General features: G+C 40.0%; 1 long non-coding RNA gene across 7 annotated transcripts in view; it reads left to right on the forward strand.

Moving 5' to 3' along the window:
* Positions 1–27,473, forward strand: part of LOC148393381 (uncharacterized) — a 146,808-nt gene that overhangs the window by 13,881 nt on the left and 105,454 nt on the right. For 6 of the 7 annotated variants that reach the window (XR_015860240.1, XR_015860241.1, XR_015860237.1 and 3 more), the window contains exons 3-6: positions 11,192–11,424; positions 13,027–13,175; positions 13,484–13,621; positions 13,885–13,960. This is a non-coding gene — a long non-coding RNA (uncharacterized LOC148393381). The remainder of the gene's footprint in view (positions 1–11,191; positions 11,425–13,026; positions 13,176–13,483; positions 13,622–13,884; positions 13,961–27,473) is intronic. The other variant, XR_015860244.1, reaches the window with a different exon arrangement.

Raw genomic sequence — 27,473 nt, forward strand, 5'->3', positions numbered from 1 at the left:
AAGGGAAATAACATCAAAAGAAGATTCAATTTTTGTATTTGTGCACATCTCACATTTACATGAAATCCTCTTTGCAGACATGCTGATCGCATAATCCTAAAAACACCGACAAGGCAAGTAAGACAAGGCTGCTTTTATTTGGATGGTAAAGTGGCAGCAATGGGATTTCATTTGTTGTGCTCTGCTGCTTCTGTTGTAAGCTGCAAGGAGGGACACCTTAAAATGATTTTGGCGTAATGCAAAGTCTGTTAAGACCACCCTGAGAATTGATGAAATGAGAAAACGTTGAAGCCTTGACAGCCTCTTTTTTGGTCACAGAACTTTTTACTTGGCTAAACGGGATGTAAACATCTTATTGTGTTTGTGTGTATTCAGTGAGAAGGAACAGACTGAAACATGTTGTATGCAAGCCTTACGGCTCCTCCGTTTGTAAACAGGCATTTGGATGGCTATGGTGTCCTGTGTGACTGCGGTAATCCCAATTTTGAGTGCTCACATCCGGAACACTGTTCATGTCGGAAGGAAGCAGGGGAAAAAGACAGATTCTGCGACACATATTTATAGAGAGAGTGGGAGCAACTACTGAGATGACGGCTTGAAAGGTTATGGAGCAAGAGGGAGGGTCTGTCTGGCATTGTGGGAGAATGACACTGAGTTTTTGCGAGCCACAAATGGCGAGCTGGTGGAGAATAAAAAAAAATAAAAGGAGAGCAATTGAAGATGGAGGATGTGCTTTACTGTTTGTGTTGACCTTAATTAAGTTCTGCAGCTCTTATTAAAATGACTCGTAGAAGCTGGAGGGGGCATGATGTTGGGTGCGCCTCGCTCTATTTTTGCTTTTCTCATATGCTCTTACCAGAATCATTCTGTCACTCTTCTTCAAATCTTCTTTTAAAAAGCATGAATTATATAAATTGAGGATTTTTATCACCACTGTCAGTCAAGGTGATTTTCTCGAATGAACTTTCAATAATGATGAGTGGAAAGGCTCAATTCCCTCTTGGGAGAATTATGTCACCAAGGAGACAAAAAACTTCCCTTCTGTGAAGTCAAAAGTGCCTTTTCCGATGTTTCCAGCGCACCAACCACTTGTTCTTCTGACAAATCAATTGGCCTTACGACACAGACTCTCTGCAAGGCTCGAGACTCCCAGTGAGGCACCCCCCTAGCTGTAATTACCGTTTCCTATCTACTCGTATCCAGGATCCCGAGGAGCTCCACTGAGACCGCATATTATAGCTCCACTCCAGCATGTCCTAAGTCAGTCATACAGGCAGTGGCTGGACATTCTCGTGTGAGACACTGCCTCCTGAACGTGAAGTCCTGCGGGGCAGTTGATGTATGGACCAACATGGGTTGATTTTAATGGATGGCCTCTCCTCCCTTCACCGGGCCAATCTCGAGTCACTGTCACACCAGGCAAGTGTGTCGAGGAGGATGGATGGCGGGCTGCCGTGTTCGGGATCGTGTAGGGAAAAAAATATTGTCTCGTGGATACAAGGCTGATGGGAATCACAGTGGCACATCCTGCAAAGCGGTGTGTTTATAGGGCCTGAGCTGTCAGCAAAAGGGATCCTGTATGTGAAGAAAGGCGTTAGTGACAACTGTGTTGCACCTTGGTGTGTGTGAAAAATATTTTATACATTATTTTATATTAGGTGAAGTTTGTGTGCATGCGGAGAGTCATTTGTCACTTGCTTCAGTTTGAACTATTGAGTCAAAAATACAATTTGAAATGAAAATACGATCTCACGCTGTATAGAATAATTTGCCACACTGCAATTTAGTTTGTCACACCAAAAGGAGACGTTTGGCACAATCTGCATAAAATATAAATCACTGACAATGTATAGCCAAAGTCATTATACTCTGCCATTCACACGCAAAAGCAACATGTCAGGCTGTACAAAAAAAAAGCGTAACGGATCGTGCTTTGAGCTTGTTTGCCATGCCATCAAATTTGCATTAGTGCAGCAACTGAAATTGAAAGGAAAAAAAATCAACGTAGACAGACAGCTGGAGGGACTGTTTTTTTTTTTTTTTTTTGGAGCACAGTTATTATAAGACTATCTCTCAAGCTCTGGTTATTGACAATGCTTAGCTCATTCTCAAAGGGTAATATCACGCCTACTGTACTCGCAAGTCACATTCAATATTTGTTATTCTTCCTACTTCTGCAGGAGTAGAATTTTAATAAGATTTATTTTGGCATGCAAAGGTTTTGAGTCCTTGTCACTGTGCTGCAGGTTTTATCTTGGTTTGTTGGATGGCGTCAGCCTGGCAAATGTGCCTTTTATTTTCCAGAGATTGACAGAAAATGAAGTTGGTAGTTAAAAGTGCGAGTTTAGGGACTACTGAGCAATTATTAGTACTGTAGAAAGTACCTTATCTGCAAAACGAGCTCTGTGAGGCTACAGTAATGACCGATCAACAAAGTTCTGTGTTTTCCTGCAAAGCACAGATAGTCTTCTGTATATTTCATTGAACACGAGGCATGAAATAAAATTCTTTGCAGATTCTGCCTCAACGCCTCCAGCATACTTCACTCACCAACTTAGAAAGTGTTCTGGAGTCGATAGAGGAAATTCACAGAAGGAGGAACTGGAAGCTAAAGTTTCATGTTCACCCGAGGAACTGAGTGAGGATCAATATAACAAATTTAGTGCAGTATTTCTCAATCGTCTGGGCTGTTTTTTTTTTTGATGAAAATAGAAATAGGGTTAACAAGTATGTTTATGTTTTCCTGAATACCTTCAATTCCCAGACAAATCAGTGAAAGATCATCACATTCAGCCCTCATTGATCGATAACAGTATGACTCTCTGTCGGCGTGTTCACAGCCACAGTGGGGGGAAAAAATCACGCTACTGGGTGTTATTTTTCAAGCTGGTGCGCTAAAAGCGTTTCAATGTTTAATGTACCGTTTTGTGCTGACTTAAGGAATCGGAATCCCGCAGTGGAGCTGCTCATGCTATCAACCAAGGCTGTACACAGGGTGCTGATCACCAATATTGTGAAGAAATGCCGAAAACAGCATTTTGAACATTAAACCAATGGAAACAATCCTCAAATTGATTTGTCCATTTGCAACCATTCCTGTAGATCAATGCTTCAAATAGTCATGATTGCTGTGATGGTGAATTAATGATGCAAGTCTGGTTGAAACATAAACAAGACATGTTCATGATGTGACAATGGTGGCAACAGGCGAAGTGAGTCTGGTGGCTGGGGTTGCTTATGGAGGCAGACATGCTCATTATTGGGTTATGATAAGGTGAGTGACTGATGGGCTTGTGTAAATGCTCTTCCAGTTGCAAATGTTGAGGGGGATGGACACGAGGGTGAGTCGCTAATTGGGGCGAGATGTAAAAGTCCCTGTCACTCATCATCAGCTTTATTTAATGTGCTCCGAGACAAATGCAAGATGAAGCATATAGCCTTGAGAGTGACGAAACACTCAAGTAGTCAGCCTTATTCAAGTTGACATTTTAACACCAAATATTTTTCTGTGTGTTGTTTTCACCCTTCACTTGGTATACTACATGATACTTGCAAATAGTATCTTGTAAATTGATTTTATATTTTGTTTTAAAATACAGCATTGTAGAAGTACAGTATTGTGAAAAGCAATTGCTGCTCTGTGTGACTTCAATTGTTCAATTTTTCTTTGAAATTTTCAACCTCAAAGAAAAACAAAGCACCGATCTAGGTCATTTCATTATTCAATAATGTTAATTATAATAATTATAATCATACAGAAAAACAAGTAATCAGTAACATAACTAATTTATTCATCAATTAAGTAACTAAATTCCTTTTTCAAGGTTGTCTTCTGTTCTGTGAAGCGCTTTCATACAGCGACTGTATTGTAATATGTTTATTTCATGATTGTGATGAGAATAAAACTAAAATGACTAATAATGAACCAGATTTTCAAATCTATCTATTTTTGTGTTGCAGGTTTATCTGTTTACTTTTATCCATTACAATTGTCTTAAAGTTACTGATGCTATTATTTTAACGATTATAAAAAGATTCGACAGATTACCCCAAAACTATTTTCACCAAGTGTTTTATTTTTCGACATGTCTATTGATTTTTTTTTTCTTCTTCTTTGCCAAATTGTGACTTAGAGCTGACACTAGACAAGAGTTGATGTAACCCTTCTCTGAATAGACTGACACCCAGTCAGAGATGACACATTGCCTTCCCGTCATTCTCATTCACACCTATGACGAATTACAGATTCCAATCAAGCTAATTATATTTTGAGGCTGGGGCAGCAGGGAGGGCAATGTAACCAGCTGAGTGGTGGATGTGTGGTGACATCAGTAACCGCTGGGCTACTTTCACAACGTGTTTATTCACTCTCAGACATAATTGTTTGTATGTCAATGTCTATTTAATTCATTGTGTAATGATATTGTAATTGTTTAACAAATGTATGTGGGAGACAGTTAAAGCAATTCAAATTTGGTTGCTGACATGCAATATCATCATGCATGTGAACAGTAACACACACAAAAAAAAACAAGCACAATAACAACTTGCTTCAATTTCAGTAACCATCTAATGCTTCAAAACAAGCAATTAAAAGCTGCAGCCACTGAACAAACACTCAGAGCATACTCAATAGCTTGACAAATGTTTGTTGAGATTGTTTAATCAGTGATTCGCAGCCAGGGCGATGTGGCATGGGAGTGCACAATGAGGGCTCAACGTGGGTGCTGCAGGAGTTTGGGAGGGGAATTTGTGAGACCTTGTAAGGGGTCCTTAATATTTTGCTAAGAAGCCCCCAAGTGAGAGGTTATCAATGTCAAGGATGTATGAAATCCTTTGGTTCAAACATCTCTGAGCTGAGGTTAGCTTGTTCATTAAAAATGACAGAATGTCATGCCAGCATTTGTATGTTCTTGCTTTTCCAATTTCCAAGTTGTTAATTAAAATCGCAAGCTAACCGGCAATTGGGGTCTTGTATTGCTTGACATTTGATGATTGCAAGTTCTTGACTGTTTTCTCTCCAGCTAAATTGATATTGCAAGTTCTTGACTGTTTTCACTCCAGATAAATTGATATTTCATTGAAGTAAGTCGTATATAATTTCATGGTTGTGTTTAGTTCTACCGAACGTTTAAAAAAAAAAAGAACTCAATGTGCATTTAAATGGACCCTCTGTTTTACTGATACTATTGCAGTGTAATATGTTAATCAGTTCATACGTGTTTGTCTTTCAATCAAACTAATTGTATTGTATTGTGTTGTATAGTATTGTATCTTATGCAACCCCAGATGCTCTCCAAATATTTAGCTTCACAGCCAGACCTTCTCTCTGCCCACTGAGATAGATTCCTTTATTGTGAGCGTGGTCTCTTACTCATCGTCCAGTATATAGATGGAAAGGTAGCAGCTATGCCTGCGAGGTAGTAGTGTGCAAGACTGAGAGGTTTATTGCTGAGACTTCAGGCTGGACTCCAGAGGCCTCCTCGGTGTTAATTGAGATGTAATGTGATTTGTTTTGCCGGCCCTGCATGCAGCCACTCCCATTCCATTGAATCATACCCCGTGCGATTACTCTCACATGACCTTTATGCCTGCATGACTTAAAGAGCCTTAACTGGAAAAGATGAAATGATTATGTTAATGCTCAATACAAAGTAAAAATGGCCATTTAAACTGTCTCTCTTTACACGCTGGCAATGCCACAGTGCACTTAGGACAATTGCTTGAAATAAAATATAAAAATCCACATTCTTAACCAAAGGATGAATGTGTTGTAATATAATTTTCAGGTAATTGTGAATTTAAGGTTTTTTTTTTTTCTGTGCTTTTATCATTTGGCGCAGTTATATAAATGCAGATAAGTCTGCATCATGGAAAATTTCTGTTTGTTTTGGCATGAAATTCCGCTTTGGTTTCCTCACGCTTAAACCATTTCTTATTGCTTGTGCAACAAAAAATGTAAAGCGCAACGGCCAACCCTTTAATGATCTAATGTTCACAAATATGAATAGTATACACTTATTGCACCTCAGAGGAGTTGGCAATATACATTGCTGGAATTTTCAATATGACTGAGAAAGAACCACATGTAGATCCAAGGGTCTTACAATTTTTTTATCACTATCCACCGTATGTTTATGAGCGGCCAAACTGACCATTCTTAAATTACCTTTCTGCATTAGTCCGACTACACTGCTGTTCATGAATATTTAATGTTAAAGCAGGCAGCTGATTTTGCAGCTTTACCAAAACAAACACACTTCAAGTGGCAGCTAAAAACAGGGAGAACACGAAAAGACCAGTGATGATGAAATTCTTCTCTGATCCACTGAGAAATAGAGAAAGAGTTAAATATGAACTAAAATAAACCTTAATCATGACACTGATAGCGACTATCTTGACTATAAATTGGTTACTTTAGTGAGCTATAAATAATTCTCCACAAAAATTCCTCCATCCTACCACTTTTGCAGGTATACGCTCACTTATCTTGTTCAGGGTATGAGGGATCGATAGTCTACGTATGCCAGCTAATTACCGCTGAAAGTTCGACTACAACGTGAACTTGTCAGGAGTAAAAAAACATAAAAAAACGGCAAACACAGACATAAAGTCATTGAATCCGCGCAAGGAAACATCCGTTTCTCAGCATCAGCTTGAAAGTGAAGTCACAAACAACATCACATCAAAGTCTTTTAGTCTTCTGTTTGTAAGGTAAAAACAATCAGGCTCTCATATCTGTCTGCCAGCATTCCGCATCTCTGGCTTGATGAGGAGGCAGCACAAAGGCAATAAGTGTGTCACGATGAAGTGCGAGGGTGACACAGATGGAGAGAGCTTCGAGCTGCCTTCAGTAGACGTAAAGTGCCGGGAAACTGCGGCACCAGCAATGTGCTGATTTTTACTTAGTGGCGCCATGCGTAGTTCATACATCAAAAAGTTAACATCTGAAAAAGGGAACAAGCCCACAAGTTTAGACGAGTCAGCAGCATCAACTGGGCTGACAGGATGATGAGTGAATATAAATTTAGTTCAAACTTTTCACTTGCTTTTAAATCAGCACAAAATTATTACAGAAAATGTTTTATTTTAAGTATACCCATCCATATACATCCATTATTTTTTTGCATCACTTGGCCTCATGAAAGGTATGGTTGAGATGGAGCAGATCCTGACTTTGGGCAGAAAGCACCTGGACTAGTATGTTCTTTCAACAATAATTAATCAATACATTTTATTCAACCAGACAGACCCAATCTGACTGATTTAGTTATTTAACTAATGATTATTCTGCCCATCCCACAAATGTGCCCACACAAAGATATCAGGATGAGTCAGAAACTCCAATACAAATTTCTTGATTTCAAGTTTGACAATAACGCATCGACCGATGTAAAAATGTAAATAACGTACTGTCTAAAAGGCTCAGCCACACCAACTTGAGGTGTGCCTTTAAATTTCCATTGGTTTTAGGTAGTGAGAGGCACTGAGGAGGAAAATGGAGCCTGTGCTGGGGCAGTGATGCAGAGAGCCGATCTCATTGATAATACATCAGCAGAGGAAATCCATCAGGACCGCATTCATTTAATGCATGAAGTAGACATTTATGCAGAAAAGTGAGTGTGGCTTCTTGCTCTGAGCCTGTGACGGGGCTAAGTGGGGACTGTCCTCGCCGGGGTGTCACTGAGTACAATTGCTCTGTTCTCCTCCAGCCCACAACCAGACAAAAGGATGAATCATTCATGTTGTTTGGTGACCTCGTCCCCTCTTTTTATCTCCACCTACTTATTGAGCATTGAGTTAAAAGTGTAGGAGCACAATATGGAATCATTACCAAACGTGCTTATAAGAAAAGTCGTGGTATTTCTCTTGCTTTGTTGTGAGTTTGACCTTTGAAAATATCACAGATTAAATCTTCAATTATTTATGAAGGCGAGGGTTGGGGATGGGATGTTTCCATCTGGCATTCTTATTTCGAAAGATTGAGTTTTTGCCTTTTTTTTTTATTTTTTAAAGGTTCACCGTGTCATTTGCCCTTTATGGCACCGAGCTGTAGAACATTTCCTTCCATGTGCAGCTAGATTATTTTAGCGCCGACCTGTTTATAATCACCCTTAGTATAGTAAACATTTATTTTTTTATCATCTAATTCTAATATGACAAAAACCAAGAGCAACAACAGAGGAGAATAATTACAATATGACGTTCCTATGAGTATTATTTTTTAGCAGTGTTTGATATGCAAGTAGTGTTTTTCATCTGAGCCCCAGAAATGTCATTGAGAGACACTTGGGAGGGGCTGAACGTCTCAATTAAAGCATGTTAACATGCATCATTCCATTCACCCCATAAGATGAAAAGGCATCATTTAAACTGATCTACAGTGTCAGTGAGAATACATTAGTGTAGCGGCCTGATAATATAACACTCCAGGGACTGGAGTGTCTGGCGAATGTAGATACAGTCACAACTTAAGATGCAGTATCATGCAATTCAAAAGAATGATCAAAGATTCAAGAATTGTTTATTTTTACTGTAAAACTGCAATATACATATCCTTATTCTAACACTATAACTGTTATGGCAGTTCAATTTCAATACAAGACAAAAATTTATAGTAAGTCTAACATTCACGCCTGATTCCCCCAGTTGGATGATCCAAAGCACGTAAAGTCTGATTAGAGCATGAAGGTTAGATTGGCTTCCAATAGAAATATACCAAATTATCAGAGGTGGAATCTTATTAATCAGTGTACCTGGTGTTCAATCCAGAGTGTATTCCACCCAGGGATGTAGGCTTCAGGTGAACTTTAACATAATAAGCGCTACAAGATGGAGGATAGTCTTCTATCTCCCTTCTATATTCATTGCATGAATATACAGTAGTGTAACCTTTGCATGACATTCAAATACAATATTTCATTCGATGCTTATGTATACTTTTTATTTTGCTCTATTCGGCATTTTGGATGCTTTATTCCAAAATGACAACCTCCTTGTCCATTTGCAAATGACAAATTGTGGCTAGGGTGCCCCTTTTTGTTTTATAACCATTTTTGTTGAACTATTGACAAATGGGAATAAATGTGGTCAATGCGTGAATGACAGAGTGGCATCAATTTGTGGAGGCTAATGTAGGACAGCCTCACTACAATTCAGCATCATCCTCCAACACAAATGTGAATGCCAATGTAAGATGCTGGAGATTAAAAGAATTAGTTGGAATTTAAAGCAGCCTTCCAAAAAAAGACTACATTTAAGTCTTTCAATGACCCAGTTTTGTGACATCTATCCAGTAGATTAGTTGCTCTGGAGGCATCTCAAAATAATGTTTTTGAATGTTCAGTGTGGGTATGTCTGCATGCAAAGGATTGTGCACGCACACAGAAAACATTTTTGTCTTTTTATTTGTAGGACTTATTTTCTCACTTGTATTGGTTTTAGATCTCATCAAAAAACAGTGGCCTAGATATAATTAACCCCCTTCCGCCCGAAGGAAATAAAGGCATAAAAACGCCACGGCACCCTTCAATTTACCCTGTGTGGAGCTGCTCCCCATGTTAAAGTCAAGTGTCTAATAAAAAGAGATATCACGGCCTTCCTTCAGCATGTCGGCCCGGCAGCACAGTCTGCAAGCACTCTCAGAAACGTAGCAGGCAGGTGAAGGGAAAAATAAGCTTGTCTTGCGGCTGGCAAGTTTAGTCACTGAAGCTGAAGCCTCTTCTATTGTTAAATTTAGTTTCACTTGATGAGAACTTTTACTGCCTTTAACCATGGTTTGCATTTCTCCTCTCTATTACAATGAAGATGCCAAAGAGGAATACACTTTGTGTTTAGATACTATGAGATAAAATACTGTATAAATGTAATTGGAGTTTAGGTTTAACAGCTGAATGAGTTTGCACAAATCACACTGCATGAAAGAATATTCACTAGAGCAGAAGATCACACTTTTAACGTATTAGTCTAATTTTATTTGAGTTTTTACATAATGCACATTAAAGCAGGAATTATGTGTACATTTTAATTACTTTCAGGGCAAAATGGTAACTGAGATCGTCAATTGGATATGCCTGTGATTTCCCCTAATATAAGTCGGGCATACATTTTGAAATCTACTTCTTGGATGAAATGATTAATGAAAAAGTATTTGTCTATCATTATTATATAGTTTTTACAATACACTCTCGATCAATGTTTCATCAGTGCCACAAATTACAGTGTTGCAGACCTTGGGGAACTTGTAACTGTACTTAGAATAATAATGAACATAAGTTGTCATGAAAAGATGCTTTTTGCTCATGCATGAATCCCACTGCATGCACGATTACTTAGATCATCTGTTGCTCAAATGCTCACAGCATGTTACGAAGTGGACATAATGTCAGCGAGGGAAAGCTATTCAAAGGTATTTAATGGGGATTTGCATGGTTAAAGGCGCAGATGAGAGGAAATTATCATCAGCGTATAATGATTCATTAAAGTCCAATTCATTGGATTTCAAACCGCACTCAGTTACGTTAGGCATGTGAGCCTCTCAATTTCTTGTTAGGCACAATGATGGCAACATCAGCTTTGTCCTCGAGGGTTGTCCAAAGTGCACATTTTTGGAGCATCTCCATTTGTACTTGTATTGCATTCATTTGCATGTACCGCTAACTATTGTCTTAAATTCCATATCCTGCTAATAATAAGAACAGGCATTCTTTTTAATATGATTCTGCCCTTTTGACAAAACAACAGGGGTACTCTGCAAATGGTGTTTTTCAATACACTGCAGAAGTGTTGATGTGCCAATTTCCTCCACCTCCCTGTGGGAGGTGAGGCCTGAGAGAGGGGAAGCAAAAGCAGAGATAAGTGAGAGCAAAAAAAGTCCACATCGGGAAATCGGAGCTTTCAACACGCCTTTTGTTATCCAATACCTGCTTTCCAATAGTTACTTTAATACAGTGATTTGCTGATTGGGTTGTCGTGTTTTATGATTATCATGTGATCTCTAAACTAAGCCATTCAACATTGATAAAACAAAGCAAAGCCTTTTAATGTAAGCACACAAATGTCCCCCCAACCTTGGGGATACTTTATAATGGAGATAAACAAACCGAGTCTTCTGGGCTTTGTTTGTGTGTCCAGCATATGAAGAATTAAATGACAACGTACGATAACAGATCTTTTTCTCGTTCCTCAACAGAATGTCAGCAGTACTGAGGATCTGACTGGCACCGAGTCCCACCCCGAGGCTTGAGGATTACACGTGCTGCGTACACGTTAAAGCCTCTAAACCCTCGCCTCCGCAGAGCTGATCTGACTGCACAATCATCCCCCGTACCCTCAGCTCTGGTCCACTGGCCATGAGGCCTCCGCTCTCCCAGGATGCTCGCCGCTTACTTCCACTTCAGCAGAGCACCGCAATGCCCCACGAAGGTCAGAACATGAGTAAATTTGTCAACTTGCTTCCATGTATGCTGGATCACCGAGGACTTGACCCACGGTCTCAAAATCACTTCACTATAAATAAACTCTGGAGTCAAGCCGTTTTGAGAACAAATACACAGAATGTTCTAAAGTTTTGAGACACATCTACAGTGTGAGTAGGTCAATGGACAAATCAGGAGTTGGGCTTAGTTGCCACTGAATCCTAAAGCTTAATCCTACCAAGACATTTTGGACCATTTTCTGTGCTTCCTTCTGTGCCCAAGCAAATGGCATGCTTGGAGTTTGTTGTGGAAGAACCAGAGAGCCCTGACCTCAACTAACCCCTCCATTATGAACCAGAATCTAAATTTATATTGAAATTCTATTGACATTCTTTTCACTTGAGGATTGGGGACTCTTGATACCTATGGACCCCTACCAGTCTATGACCCATTTGGTACGAGATCACAGAAAGAGGCAAAACTAAAAAATCATCAGTCAGTTTTATCCTTGAAATCAGGTTCATCTGCTTATGTACATGTCAAAAACTGCTCGTCTTTGTAAATAAGCAAAGTGACAAGACAGCAAACGTGCGTAAAATTCAAACTTCTTTAGAGAGCTTCTTCAAATAGGGTGAAGGCCAATAATGGGACAAAACAACTTACAATGAAAAAAAGAGAAAACACACTCACAATATTGCTAACAATTTTTCTTTTTTTTTTTTTTCCCGTGTTGTTAAAGTTATGCATAAACAACACGCACACGCCTCAGCTGTCCACCCCACACACGGCAGATCTGCAATTTCAAGGTGGAAATGAAGGAGCTGGAGGCAAGAGCCATGCGCAGGGAGGGCCACGTGCATTCAATCAGCCTCTGGCAGCTCTTCACCCTCACCTATCGGCATTGCATCACATCCCCAAATTTGCACTGAGGTGTGCCTCTTATGCACTCCTTGACACATCAAAGGACCGCAGCACTAGTTGGATCCTCACACTGCCGCAATCTGGAGCTTCCATGACAAACATGCACAGGGAGAGGACAGGCATGACTAAAGCCTCGAGTAGACGTATTAAAAAATGGATTCTCCATCTCCCCACTTCGATGAGTTAAAGTAAATTTGGCAGCCTTTGGGCAGAACTGCCTCTTCACGCAATGGTTAACCTTGGAGGTTGAGGAGAGATGATCTGGATCACAGACTCTGCAAGACAAGCTAGATGTGATAAATTAAAGTCCAGCTCTTTCTCCGATTTCCTTTTTCCAGGGCATGTCGAACCCCGCTCCCTCAAATTACAGGCCAAAGCCTGAGTTCATATTCAAGTAAATTGTGGTGGCAGAGTACATCTCAAACCATAGCAAGTCTATTTTGGATGGAGGCAATAAATATACAAATTTTCTCTTGAGAGTGTTACCAGGTTGTAGGAGGTACAGCTGTATTTGCAAGAGCAGCATTAAAGAGCAAATTAAAGTGAAAACAGTGTGCTCATCTATTGCCTCCGGGCTTTCCTACTTTCCGCTATAATATTTTCTCCCCCTCACTCTTCACCTTCAGTACTGGACAAACTGGTTGGAGCGCGGAATTGAATTCTCTCCATGTTTTTTCTTTCTTTCCAGAGGGCTGCCTAATTAAGAATTTAATTATGGCTGAGAGCGAAACATAGGCAACAAATCCCCCTCATGTTTTAAACATTGTTGGGGTGCTCATCTCTCTCCCACTCAGTCTGTACAAGATGATTCTCTGGAAGTTTTGAGGTGAACTGAAGGTAAGACATGCACAAAGATGCTAATCACCCAAGAGAATTCTCCAGTGTGCATACATTGCATTCATGATCAAAGAGATCCGAAAGCTTAAAAAAAATATTCAGCACAATCCACATTATTGTTTTACGGGCAAAAGTGCCCAAATGCTCCAAAATAAAATTAAAAACGATTGTAAACGAAATAGTAACTAGAGCAGTGCTTAAAAGTTTCCTTTTTGGTATTTTCCATTCACTGGAGTATTCTGTTGTCAGGTTCAGTAATGCCAGTGCTGTCATCTCTTCATCATACAGATCTTCTCATCTTGTCTCAGCAGGCCAACCCTCCAGAAGCTATTTGTCACAAGCCAGCGTTTCACAGTACCATGACCTCCAAGTGTGCTCGCTTGGAATTGGGTGCTCGGAGCCAGCTGTGATTGGAAAGCTGCAAAAGGAAGAGGGGTGTGATCAAGGTGAGTAATAGCTGTGTTCAGGTTCTGAGGTCAAATTTTCCTTACCAATCAATAGTAGAAGTACAGAACTACTGGTGTGTTCTGTGCTCCAAATTGTTACATTGAGGTGAATGTAGGTCTTTATAACAGAAAGCTAAATATGCAATATTGACAAAATGTTGGGACATCTGGACTTTAAGCATTAGTGAAATTATGGAGTTTTCATGCCTTTGCAGCTATAATATGACTTTCAAGTCATTGAGGTTTGTGTTTATTTATTTCAGCATTTGTGAGGTCAAAGGTTACTGATGTTGGACAAAAGGATCTGGGTCACTGTCTCTATTCCAGTTCACCCTCAAGGTATTTGATGATGTTGACCTCAATACAGTTGTGCCTCCATGGCACATTCCTCATTTATTCCATCTAGACAACACCACCAATCACCCAATCAACTTACCAACACATCAACTAATCAAACAAACATCTGAGTGACACCCCAACCAACTAGTAATAAAAAACTAACTAACCCTAACCTACCATGCAAAACAACTAACCAACCACATCAAGTGAAAATCAATCACATGCTGGCTGCATGAAAATAAGTTCAAGTACCACTTTGCTACACAATTTGTTATAAAATAATTTCCCTAAAATGTGGTAGGATTCTACTGTTCTTTAAAATAAAATTTGCAGCTTGGTGATAACTTTGTCAATGCCCCATAGATAATGCAATGAGCTGTGAGCATAACTGTAAATGATTCCGAAATATATAACGTTAATAGAAAGTTAATGTTTTCATTACGTACACTGATGGGTCTTTGTCTGTGGGAACAATGTAGCAATTGCCACCTGCAGTGGTTCTTCAATTGTAAATTGTTGGCAGTAGAGTTGATATGTTCTAAAGGTAGCACTGAACACACTGTGCAAAATAAAACAGACAGGCAGCAAGCCTATATAAACACAGCAAGTCTCAGAGCAACAGTGAAACCAACTAGGTTTATGTCGTGCAAACACACACACACTCAGCCATGTATTAGGCGATACGATTGAGGCAGGTGGTCCTTGGCAAGGTTTTTTGCTGTCACCTCACACCTTGCCGGTCATCTGTTATGGTGACGTTTCGCTGCCACGAGTCAAATAATTTCCCAGGGGTATGCTGCATATAATTATGATTTAATTGGAAAGACATCCAAAGAGATAGCACAGGAGAAAAGTGAGTGCTTTGTGGAAACTGTGATAAAACATTGCCCATGTTGACTGACTGTGAATGTATGTTTTGCCACAAAAACAGTAGCGTATGGGGGCGGATGCATAATATTGTACGACTGAAGATTATTTCAATTGACCAATGCATTTACAAATAAAACTAAATGTACTCTTTACAATGTACTAAGTAGTCAGTTAAGTCTTGTATTAGAGATGGATTGAAATGGACATTCAATCTACCGGCGAGCATATGCAAGCGCTTTGAAAACTTGTAACATCACCGGCAATGAGCTTTGTGATAAAACAGCACATTTGTGCTTTTACAGCCACGTTTTTGTGAACAGCCTCAGGCACACCTGTGCAATGATCATGCTGTCGAATCAGCATGTTGATGGTTCATCAGTGAGGCGGATGGATTATCGCAATGAGAACATATGTGAGAAATAGGCCTTTGGTGTTACTTAGAAAGGGTCTTAGAGTATTTAAGTTCAGCTCATAAAAATTAGAGCGGAAACAAAAGTGCCCCTTTTATATTTTTGTTTAGTATGTTGGGGTAGTAAATCAGTATTGTCATAGATACGATTGATTTGGTCACACTCACAGCTTGAGATAAAATTGGAATTTGAAAAATATAAATTTTCCAAACTGTTTCCGTTATTAACCGTTTGCCACATCCAATCGGATGTTAACGTATTCTGTCCTGAAATTATGAATTCATGGAAAGGTTACCGTGCCCATAATTTTATCTATGAAACCATTCAAAAGTCTCATCAAATCACCATATTAAAGTCTTAATTTGTTCTTTTGTTAGCTGTCGTTAATTGTCTTCTTGTCCTGTCTTTGTCGCATTTCTGTCAAAATGTTTTCAAATGGATCCTTGAGGCTGCTGCCAATGTCTTTTCTGTTTCTCCTCTTTCACACGTATCTCCATCTGCTACATTAGTGAGCCTCCTGTGAGGAATGCTCTTCTCTCAACATCCCCTGTGCAGTTCATTATCAGTTCTTCCACCTTGTTCTATTTCTCTACTCTAATGTAGTTAAACTTTCCTGATTGGAATTCAAACAAAACATTGACATTTGAAATTTTAATTCAATCAAACTAATTGACTAAAACAGAAAGTGAATCATTTCCTAAATGGTTTCCCAGAAAAGAAAACGTCCATTATGTTTAACATGAATACGTTCACAGTCAGAGCAATGTGAATCAGGTCTCGGCAGTTTGCAAAGTGAACAGCTTGAGAGAAGAGTTTGGCGAACACGGTGTAGCACCAAGCTCCTGGCTGTAATGAAGACTGCAGATGTGTGGAGCAGGGGAGGAGAGGTACGCCGACGGCGATGTAAGCAGCCGACAATTAGCTGCCTGGATGAGGATTCCTTAATCCTGTTTAGTGACAACTGTACACGTGAGGAGGCCAGTTTGTACTTTGGCTGCAGGGGCTCGTAAACATGCACTATGCATACGTTGTTGGTGGAAGAATGTCAACGTAGTACACGTAATAATAAAATAAGGAATACAAATTAATTGTGTAGTTAAAAGATTGTCAGAACAAACTGACTCACTTTTCTTTTCTTTGACAATTATTGTCTCAGAAGCCTGAAATAACATTGGAGATGAATTCAAAGTAGCGAAAAAGGAAAAGATTGGCCATCTGGATCTTCCCTGATCTCTGCCTCAGGCAGGACAAGCTTATGTAAAGGAATGCCCTTACGATAGCTGTTCTAATCTAGAAGCATTAGTCTCTATTTACTGTTTTTTTTTTTATTCAACATTTGCATTGCTCAACAAAGAATGCATAAAATATATCAGTCTCATTCAGCGATGTAATCTGAAAAGTTGAGGTTTTCAATTGAACATATTTATTGTATTAAATTGAGGTTATGCTGTATGGATTTGATAATAGCAAGCTCTCCCAGACAATGACAGGATGGGCATTTTTAGATAACGTTACTATTTAATGAGCACATGATGGGCTTTGACTTAGCAATATGGTTCAGTTAGCAACCTTTTACAGATATGGAGTTGAATCGGTGGGGAGTTCATTTTGTGCATCGTGGGTGGAGTATATGCAAACAAATGAATTTAGCCCATATAATTTGATTTATAAAACCAAAGACAAATTGCCTTGACTGAGTTTGCATCTTTAAATAGCTCGCCTGAAGGGCAGGTGCAAAGAAGCATACACAACAGTGCACAGACAAAATGAGAGGTGGCGGCGAGAAGTTTTTCGCTTGTGTAAACATTTTTGAATTGCCAATAAAAATTGTCATTACATATCATGTATTTAGCGTTACAATTTTGGAGCTTCTGAGGGCTGACTTGGAGCCAGTCATCTGTGACAAAACTCCTTTCAACACTGCATTTGTGTGTTGGGTCTTTTCAGCACACTGTAACAAATGGTGCTGACCTCTCCCAGATTGATTTTCCAGGTGTTGCATAATAATGTGATTGAGACCTTGGCTAGTAATCAGGCCAAACTTGGACCTTTTTCCTCCCTTACAGTCAGTCGGCAATTCTGACGTTGTTTAAGGATTATCCTGAGTGATTTGAGTTTTATGTACAATTGGCACGTGCTCGAGACGATTTATTGGAGCAATAGATTTCTCACATTTAAAATTCCATCACATTAAACTTCTTCCTAATTGTTCATGGTAAAAACCACCAGTTGCCACCATTTTTCTCTTGTCGACAGTGCTCACTATCTGTCAACACGCAATTTAACGCCTGCTATATAGGATCTCAAAAGGTTGCAATCTTAGATCACTCACACTCAACAGCAGCATGAGCAATCTCTAAACAGTGAACACAGAATTTAGTGCCTGCTATTTGGTATCTAAGTAAATCAAGACTTAAATCTTTTGTGCTGGCCCTGCAAGCACTGCAATTCTGACATTCAAAGTCTGTTGCTTTTCTATATAATGCATGGTGTTGCCAGGGCTAAAGTGGGCTGACTTTGTTCCGTTGGGACAAAAACAGCACCCATCAAGGCCTCCCAGGGGCTTCAATTAGCAATTCCCCTGTTTCTCGGTGGTCACTCAAGAGCCTGTGCTTCATTTGCAAAGGATTCCACCACATCTTTAGTGGCAGGGCTTACTTAAAACCCAACCCACATACTGTACCAAACCATAAGCTATCTCTGAAAATAACCTTGGGAAAGTAGGGCTGGAGGTTGGAGGGATCTAGCACACTTGATTTGTCTCCTCTATTATAAGTCTTTGTGATTTGCTGTCTCCAAGGAGCTTGCAGCAGCACAGTTGGTATTGAATGCTGCCCTGTTAAATTATTGGGGGACCAAAAATTTACTGCTGTGGCCTGGTACCTTTCAGTAATGTAAGTTCAATGTTATATAAAAGTTTCAATGTGCGCACCAAGGAAAGAAAGTTAGGCGCTACACGAGGCGAGAGTTTTAAAATGTTTGTGTTTGTCAATGCCGCAAAAAATCAAGCATGTGTGTATATATATATATATATATATATATATATATATATATATTTTTTTTTTTTTTTGGGGAAAATATAAATCTCCAGCATGGTGACCCTTGCTGATGGTGTAGGGGTACACACGCCTGACTTGTGTGCACCCAGAGTGGGATCAATTCCCGCTCAGTGATGGTGTGCATATGGGTGTGACTATTTGGTCCTCTCTATATGTGCCGTGCATCTGGCTGGCGACCAGTTCAGGATTTCGTCTGCCTTTCGCTTGATGTCAGATAGTCATACTCCAGCAGCCCCTGTGACTCTGAACAGGTTAAGTGGTGTTGAAAATGGATGGTGTCTTTACTGAATTTCACTGTCGTAAGAAATTAGCCTTCTGTGGTCGGATATAATGAAATGAGAATGTGGCGACTATCTTTTGGAACTCAAAATCATCTATCAATTCTAGCGAATTCTTGAATGAATTCTTCACCTAAAGGGGTTAACAACTGTGGCCAGCACCACTGTCTGCCTTGGTATGGCTCTAATGAAATATTCAATTTCACTGCCTTGCTCCCTGGCTATGAGATGTCACAGTATACTTTGAACCTTTGCTTATACCCTCCAACGGTACTTTTAAGTGGTTGCCCAACCATTTCTATTTACATTTACTGTGCACTCCTATCATTAGTAGGAAAGAACTATGCCTATCCCTCTGCTATTCCTTGTGCAAAGGCCACATATTTAAAGAAACAAAGGATATCATCTCCCTTGGCAACAGTGATTAATCTCACTTTGTGCTTTTAGCAGGGGAGCCTGTTTCCAAGTCAGACTGCATTTGGGCAACCATTTATCTATTGGAGTGCCCTCAAGAACATTCGCATGAGGCAGTGCTGGAAAAATTGTCTCTTTTACTCTCCTGCTCATTAAATCCAGAACTCAATGACATGACATTCACAATGGAACTATTAAATAGATATATTTGGGTGCAGATTGATTTTCTGTGCAGGTTTGCTTCTGAGTCAACACATTCGTAAGATCTCAATAATTATTAAACACGAAAAAGGGTGCGCAGCAATAGTAAATCTATCAACTACAGAGTGTGGAGCGCTCTCAATTTGTTCTTGGTCACTAAGGCAAAATAATTGGGCTGTACACACAAACTGCATCCTGAGCTCCCAGACATTTTAGTACGCTCAAAGGTTTTTCCCCAGCAACTTACAATGACTTTGATTTTCTTTTAACTCTCAAGTCAATATGGCCATTAGTGTGTTTGCTTGCCAGACTAAAAGTAGATTACAGTTCATCACCTCCTTATTAAGAAGAGTCCACTTTTATTAAACTGTAAGTAGAAGTGCTCTAAGGACAGCCCTTCCCATACCAAACCTTTGGTCTTGTCACTCGTTTCAATGAATAGAAAATAATTACATAAAAATGTGCACTGCTATTTGCGGTTAGTGGTGTGTCAACATCCATATGAATATATATGCAGTAATTCTGTATCTGCACGAATGGTAATTCCAGTATTTGCATAAAGGTCACAGTTATAGAAAGAATAGAGTACAACCTTTTTAATTGCTCTGCACGATTGTTATCATCGAGTGTCAATTTGCATAAAATTGTGATGTTGGACAAAATTAATGGACAAAATAGCGGAAATTATTCAGTGCCTTTTTGGATTTTGAATAATACAAAGAAAACATTAACGTATTAAGTTTTAACCAAAGGAAGGTTTAATTCATAAATTTTCATAGCATTCTGCCTTCTTCTTTCACATTTCTGTTGGGTTGCTTGACGGCACTTCTGATGCAAGCATTTTCAAGGAAAGCTTTGTGCATGGCTTGTCTCGTCCATCCATCTGGAATTATCTCTCCTATCGTCTTTGTCTTCTATTATCTGTCTACTCAAGTATGGCTCAGGTGGTGGAGCTGTCATCTCCAAACTTGAAGGTTAACTGCAGTTGCTCCTCATACTGCTTCATTAGTATTAGTAGTAGGTGAATGAGGAGACATTGTTAAAACACATTGAGTACCTTAAAGGTAGCTTAAAGTGAAAGACCATTTCCCATTATTGAATGGCATCCCCATCACTTTGATTGTGTGCAGGAACTTTGTAATGAAATGACTTCTGGTGACTTTTCATTCTCATCAAGTATACATTTAATGGTAACGGCAAATAAAGTGCAAAAGCTTTCAGAAGCACTGCACTTTGCTTCTTTTTAAACTCCAGCCTTGTGTTGAGTTGAATGAGTAAATGGCTCATATTGACTTTGTAAGGGAAATATCAATGAAGAACAAAAAGAAAATCCTCAGCCTTTATGAACAAGGGAGGGCACTCTGTCTCTGAGAGCAGACGGCGGTTATTGAACGTGGCACTTGTCTCAGCAGAGATTTGAGACGTTAGTGCAAGCTGTTAACTGGCCGTTTAATCAATGATGGACAAACAGCAGGAATTCTCAGCAGGGACCGAAAGGACCAAGCAAAGACGTCATGTGATGTTTGGTTATACAAAAGCAAATGACGGCACCGGGTTTTATGATTCTTGTAGATCATTAGAGAGGTGTTGCCTAATCTCCAGAGACTTCTCAAGTAAAGATCAACTTTGTTTTAAGTCTTTAAAAGAGCCTAATGAGCAATAATTGGACACTTTGTGCTTCTACAAAGATGAGCAAACCTCCTTTATTTGCATGTGTGGCTAATGTGTAAAAAAAAGAGACTTTCAAAGTTTCTGTTTATTGAGTAGGTGTGGTTTATTTACTAGTGTGTTCAATAGACTATATCATATTGTAAAAATAATCTTTTACCCGAAATGCTACTTCCGGTCTCTTCTCAACAGTGATCAAGGTCAGCGCTCCTTCTCTAGACCTGACTTTCCCCCAGGCTGTAGCTCTGATGAACTCACACCACTCTTAGAGTCACAGAGACATTGCTGTGCAATAACATCCTGCTCACGACGCTTTATTTTGAATTGTCTATATTATGTGTACTATGTGTCCACTCTGCATTCATTGCAGCCTGGTCATCCTGGAAGAGGGATCCTCCCATCTTGTGGTCTCTTCTCAAGGTTTCTCATTTCCCCTAGTAAGAGTTTTGAGTTTTTCCCTTTCCCTCCTGGGAGTTTGAGAATGTTTGTCAATTTTCGCACATGTCCTGAGTGTTGTTAGTCACCTAAATGTTGAACAGAGGCTGAGATGTACCGAAGTCAAATTCCTTGTTTGGCATGCTCAAACAAGGCCAATAAAAAAATCTTGAATTCTTGAATTCCTTCCTTGTCAGTATTCCAAGCACCTCAGAAGATGCTGGCAACATTTTGACTTGGCAGATACCTCCCAGACACGATAGGGCACATGGAAGAGACGCACACTGAATAGTCGATTCTTTAACCTGTGGTCAGCATTCCACATGCGTCCCTCAGAGCTAAACGCTCTTCCTCTGCTCTCCTTTTAAGCGCTCTGACAGGAAGGATGTGATATTGCACCTGGCCTCTTTCATGGCTAAGCCCCCCCTCCCACCCCTCGCTGCTGCCGCGGGTTGGTGGAACAGCTCCACTAGTCAAGACTAATTGTATATTCCTTCGTGTTGGGCTGTGACACCTCCTCTCGCTAGAGTGCCAATGTCCATGCTTTGAGAAAAGAGGATGAGTCATTCAAACTCTTGAACAGATGTGTTGATGAGCAGGAGCAAATCCGTCAGTGGAACAGACTGCTCTTTTACTAAGTCTCTGTTGTTTGATGAAGCCCAATCAGCGGAAACATCTTGGCAACAGAGCTCAGTCAAACTCAATCTTTTCTAATGACACCCTGTGGGAACTCAAGGTCTTGGCCTGACCTCTTAGTTTGGCTCATAGTCCAGCGTTTCTCATTAAAATCCTCAGTTCCAATGTCAACTTTAGATTTTGCGCTAAAAAGATATTTGACAAATTATAGAGGAATAGTTGCACTGTTTTGGTTGGCTCTGGTGACAAAGTGTGAATTTTGACACTATTTTCATCATTGAGAGTACCATGCAGATTCTAATTTGCTTTCATGTGCAGTCTATCATTAATTTTGCAATAATACCAACATCAGCATAGACGTTCCTAAGGTCGTGTCAGGTTCTGAATGAACAGACACACATGAATTACAATCTTTGTTCACTTTTTGATTGAATAATCGAGTTAATCATCCACTGCATAAAATGTCACCATATGACCGGCAAGGGAGCAATCATGTGATTTTAATCAAGTACTGTATGTTAATTCATTAACATAAGCCTTCTGCCATATGTAAATGTGGTTAAGTATTTACTCTAATGCGGCCTGTCACCCTGTGTGATGTATGCAGTGGACCAGTGATTCTTCAGCTTGGATGCTGGCCTTGTTGTTTGCAGGGGGGTGCAGATTAAAGTAGCTTTGTCTGTGCATAAATGGATTATCAGCAGGTAGGCTGCTCGCTGTGTTGCTGCAGCGATTGTGTTAGAGCACTTCCTGCCTGGCCGCGGAGCGGACCATCTGCCATTTAGCTCTGATTGATGGTCCGGAACAGACGTCAGCCTCGGATACATGAGACACCTGCTGAATCCTGATCAGGCTGTTGGCTCATATTAGGAAAGCCAATAACTTTCTTTGTCACTGTGACATCTATGTCTTGTTCCTGTGCTTCAAATAAAAGCACAAGCACACACATGAAAGATGTAAAACACAGTGAACAGATTTGGGTGGAATCACTCCAATATTTCCATCACCGTAAAGATGTATAAACAAGGCTCATTATGGGATGCAATGTGGCCAGTGCTCATTAAATCAGCAAACAGACTGTAATATTTTGACTGGCATCGAATGGGCAAAGTTGTGCCAGTTTCTAACAGGATTGCATGACTTGAAGCGTAAGCTCACCCTGTGACTAAGTGCAGTATGTCGACTTCATGCACATGAAAGAAAAGATAGTGAGAGACAACACAGAAAACAAGGAATTTGATGATGAGAGGAGACTATAAGACATTAGTACAGAGAGCAAAAATTGCATCGTTGACAGACTCTTGGAGTCTGCTGCGACCTGACTGATCTGAATATCTTTCAGGCATTATTCGTGGGCATAAAATAGATAAGAAATGTGTCTGTTGTAGGATTAGGATTGATGGGATACTCTTTCATCAATGGAACATCTTCAAATATAGTCAATGTTTTGCTTTTGGATGCCTTTATGTATTCATACAACTAAGTGCAACTAACGTATTCTGAGCTAAAAAAGAATTCCCTTACGTTTATTTTAGGATGTACTCTATATGCCATACTATAAATAGCAACAACCGCCTAAATCTATGACAGAAATATTCACATTATTTTAATGCAGAAGCCCCCAGAGTGTCTTTTCTTTGTCTCCATAATGTGTAAGCCATATTAGCTTAGAAACATTTGTTTAACAGGAATAATATGTGCAGGTGTGTCTCACGGAACAAAACCATGTCCTGTGTCAATGTCCGCACTATTGACCCCCTCAGAGAAAGGAGGGTGCTCTCTGTAGATCACAATCCCTGATAGCCACCAAGCGACAGCTGGAAGAAAGACCCCCATCTCACGCTGACAACAATCTCGTAGCGCTCGTCACGTTATCTCATCAGGTCTGTCAGGATATAAATTGGAACATAGAAAATGCAGCATAAACAAAAGCCGTGTCCTTTGTGACACGTCGCGGATGACATTGGTATTACCATTTTACGTCACCGTTAATGGCCATGTGCATTTGGAAATTGTACAGCTTGGGTGTGGAAAAATGGATGTTCTTGCTCTTGGTATCAATTGATTGATTATTATGGCCATCGCTTTCACTGTAACATAACGTATGCACCTATCAGAATAAAATGTGTTAATTCAAACACAATGTTCTTGTCAGAATGGTTCACAATTATAGCGTCCATCAGGTCATCTGTGCTGTTGAACTCTTCATCTCGACATGATAAACTTTGTTCTATTTTCTCTGAATTACCAAATGTTGTTGGGAATTGAAATATCCACACATGAAATTAAGCTTCTCTGGAATCAGCCAGCGGCTGTCATCATCCAGCATGTGTGAAATTAATGAAACTGTTCTGATGGGAGATAGGAGTGTGACCGATAAACAGTAGCATCCATCAAACTCAATAAGACAGCCTCTGCAGTATGCAGATGAGCGGGCACTTCTGTATAATTACAAACGCACTAGACCTCTGTCAGTGTTTGGATGCATACTAAATTGCTAATAATTTGCTATCGTACCTTCTATTTCTCATCCTTATCGCCTACAAGTCACGACAAACAAGCATCCAGCATTGTTTGCGTATACTGTGCTCCATGTACTTTTGCTTATTGCACATGATGGAGACTCTTAACTCATCTAAAGAGATATACCATGTGTCTGTCTTAATAAGCCCAAATCTAACCCAAAAGTTCACCATCTTACTTTTCTTCAGAACGAAAAAGTAGTAAGCATTGATCAAATCCGTCTTGGTACATTGAGTGTAAGGTAAACGTGTGTACATGCTCTGTAGGGTTAAAGTCTCTTGAGAGGGTCTTTCAATGCAGCTTTCATCAACAGCTGTTGTTTTCCTTGTTCTACATGTGTTGCTTATTGATTTTCCCATCTTCTCTCAGCTTTACAATTTCTTGTTAGTGACCCCGAGACATGTAGTTACATCTGGTATAGAAACCTGAACCTGAAATTAGACAGTGTGGACATAGTTTGAATCATCAATGAGGAATAAAACACATCTTTGCCAGTCGTATGTTCCACACCATACCAGAAAATAATAGCTAAAATCTTGATCTTTTACTTGTATCACATCTATCTTCTAATGACAACACATCGTCCTTACAGAATCCGATTATAATTATTCATCAGTGCCTAAGTCAGCAGAGCTCAAGGTGCATGCACCTCCCCCTCCCATTCTGATTCAGCCCAGTGCTGCTTTCGTCTTTTCAAAATGGATATTGTGCTCTGCTGCCAAGACTTAGCCAGCCAAGGAAAGACACTGACTAGCAACTCTAAAACCAGCATTCTCTTTGCTACCTCTCTCCCAACCTCCATTTTACAGAAAATGCTTTTCTGTGTAACTGCTGGCTATTCATTTTCTTGGCTGCAGGATTACAGGTTATCTGCAGGTCTTCAGAGGTACACCAGTGGAACAGTGTCCCACTGACCCTCCAAAGTTTTCCATTTAACAGTTATTTATTGAGTGAGCACAACTCAGCATCCACCCGCTTGCTTTTCTGTGCTTTCATGGTGCTGGACAAGCGCACATGTGCCCCAGCCTTCCACAGCTTAGTGAGCATGCCACTTTCTGTGTGAGCCACAATCCTATTACCCCTCTACGGCCCCTTGGTGGGCCGATAAGAGCAGCCCGACACCCTGCAAAGAGGCAGTGCTGAGCCTCCCTTTGCTGCGGTAGGTGACTTTCCTTGCCTAGAATTTTTTACAAAGCGACTTGTTTCTCAACTTATCTTAGAGAGAATAGGATTGTGGATTTTTTTTTTCCCCCTGGTTAAATTGAACCAGTCCTTGTAGAGGATTTAATGGTTTGGTGTTGATACTGTGCACACAGGATCCAAAGTTTGTTGACATGCTGCAGACTGCCCGAAAGCTTTATTGTGACAAAAATGAGATCTATTCTGTTCACTTTAAGCCGTTAGGGGTTGGGGATATGTGCAGTGCATATAAAGTTCATAGATTGCTTTTAAAAATGAAAAAGATGAAAGCATTGATTTAAGACAAAAATCAGCTTATTGTGGTAGCTTTACTTTATCACGTAGGATGGCACCTCATATTGAGAACTAACCTCCGGTATGTACAGAAATATGCATTACAAATTGCAGTATGTGTAAATTAATGGTGCGTAATTATATTATCTTAAAAATGTAAAATGGTTGGTACAGGTTTTTTAATTGGCTCCCTGGAATGGCTGGGTTCTGTCCACTTGCTTTTGCCTTGAGCTCTTCCTTGCCATTTTTCATCCTTCTCCCACCACTCAGCAAGAAATGATCATCACTTCATTAAAATGAGCTTTTAATATAAATGTCGACTGTACTATATCCAAATGTTTCTTTATTTCAGCCATTGTCCATGTTTCACATGCAGAGCGGTGGGCTTGGCTGTCATCTGACAATTTGTTTCATTGCAACATATGTAGGAGTGAGTATGCTGACAGTGCTCTTAACCCTGTCATCAAAGCCCCAGCTTGCTTGCAAGCCCCCTGCCACCAAGCCCCCTCACTCAAGCCTTATGCAAGCGTCAATCCACCCTCAGCCCTCTACACTGAGCTCTAATTATGTGGAGGCCAGCAGGCGAAGAGGGCATCTATGCTGTACAGTATGACTGCATGAGTTGGAGAAAAAGAGAACGATAATTAGAAATGTGGCCCATATCACGCTTTCATTTCTTCCTTCCCACCCTGCTTCATCTGCATGTTTCAGAAGCTTTCTCCAATTATAGAAGCACTACCCCCAACTGCTTTTCCCTCCGCCACCAGGGGGGATAAAAAAATGGAAAGGGAAGAACAGCATGGTCTTAAATTAACACTTTAAATTAACGGTTGTACTGGAGACAGTAGAAATAGAAGGTCCAGGTTATCAGCGTTATAATTGTTGATAGGATTAGATGTTACAGTTACACTGCAGACAGGATTATATATAGCCACACCTCTGTTGCAAAGTAACCCTTAGGCACATCAGTGCTTTCCAAAAAATGTATTTGATGGGGTGATACTAAGAAAAGATTCATAGGAGATGGAGCGCCTCCTAAGGACTCCGTGACTTTCTATCATTTATATCTGAAGCGAACATAAATGACAAAACACCAATTCATGTTATTGAAATATCCACTTAGGTAGCGGCCCTTTAGCGACAGCTCGGTTTGTATCTATGATGCAAAAAAACAATCAGCGATGATTGTGACACGCACACAGTGACCAATATCGTCTCTCAGTTGTGCAGCATCAGCTATAGTAGAGGTGACATCAGCGCTTGGTGAAGGTGAAAACAAGGCAAACCGAGCACAGAATGTGATTTACAATACTACAGTGTAACCTTTTCAAATTGATTGAAGTGGAGATTAGTGTCACTCTTGCGGAGGACACACTTTTGTGTAATGAGTGTTTTAGTAAGCGTACTTGATTGTTGTAGTGTCACCCTTGTGTTTTGCCAACGTTTCAAAATATTGACTCTGTAGATATTTAAGAATGTCTTCAGTAATCAAGGTTTTAGATAACCTTGGAACTGACAAATTTAGGGTCTTCACTAATTGGCAGAC

The sequence above is a fragment of the Syngnathus floridae genome, chromosome 9 (genome assembly GCF_059516105.1).
Source record: "Syngnathus floridae isolate MCC-2025c chromosome 9, RoL_Sflo_1.0, whole genome shotgun sequence".
In the NCBI taxonomy this organism is placed as follows: domain Eukaryota; kingdom Metazoa; phylum Chordata; class Actinopteri; order Syngnathiformes; family Syngnathidae; genus Syngnathus; species Syngnathus floridae.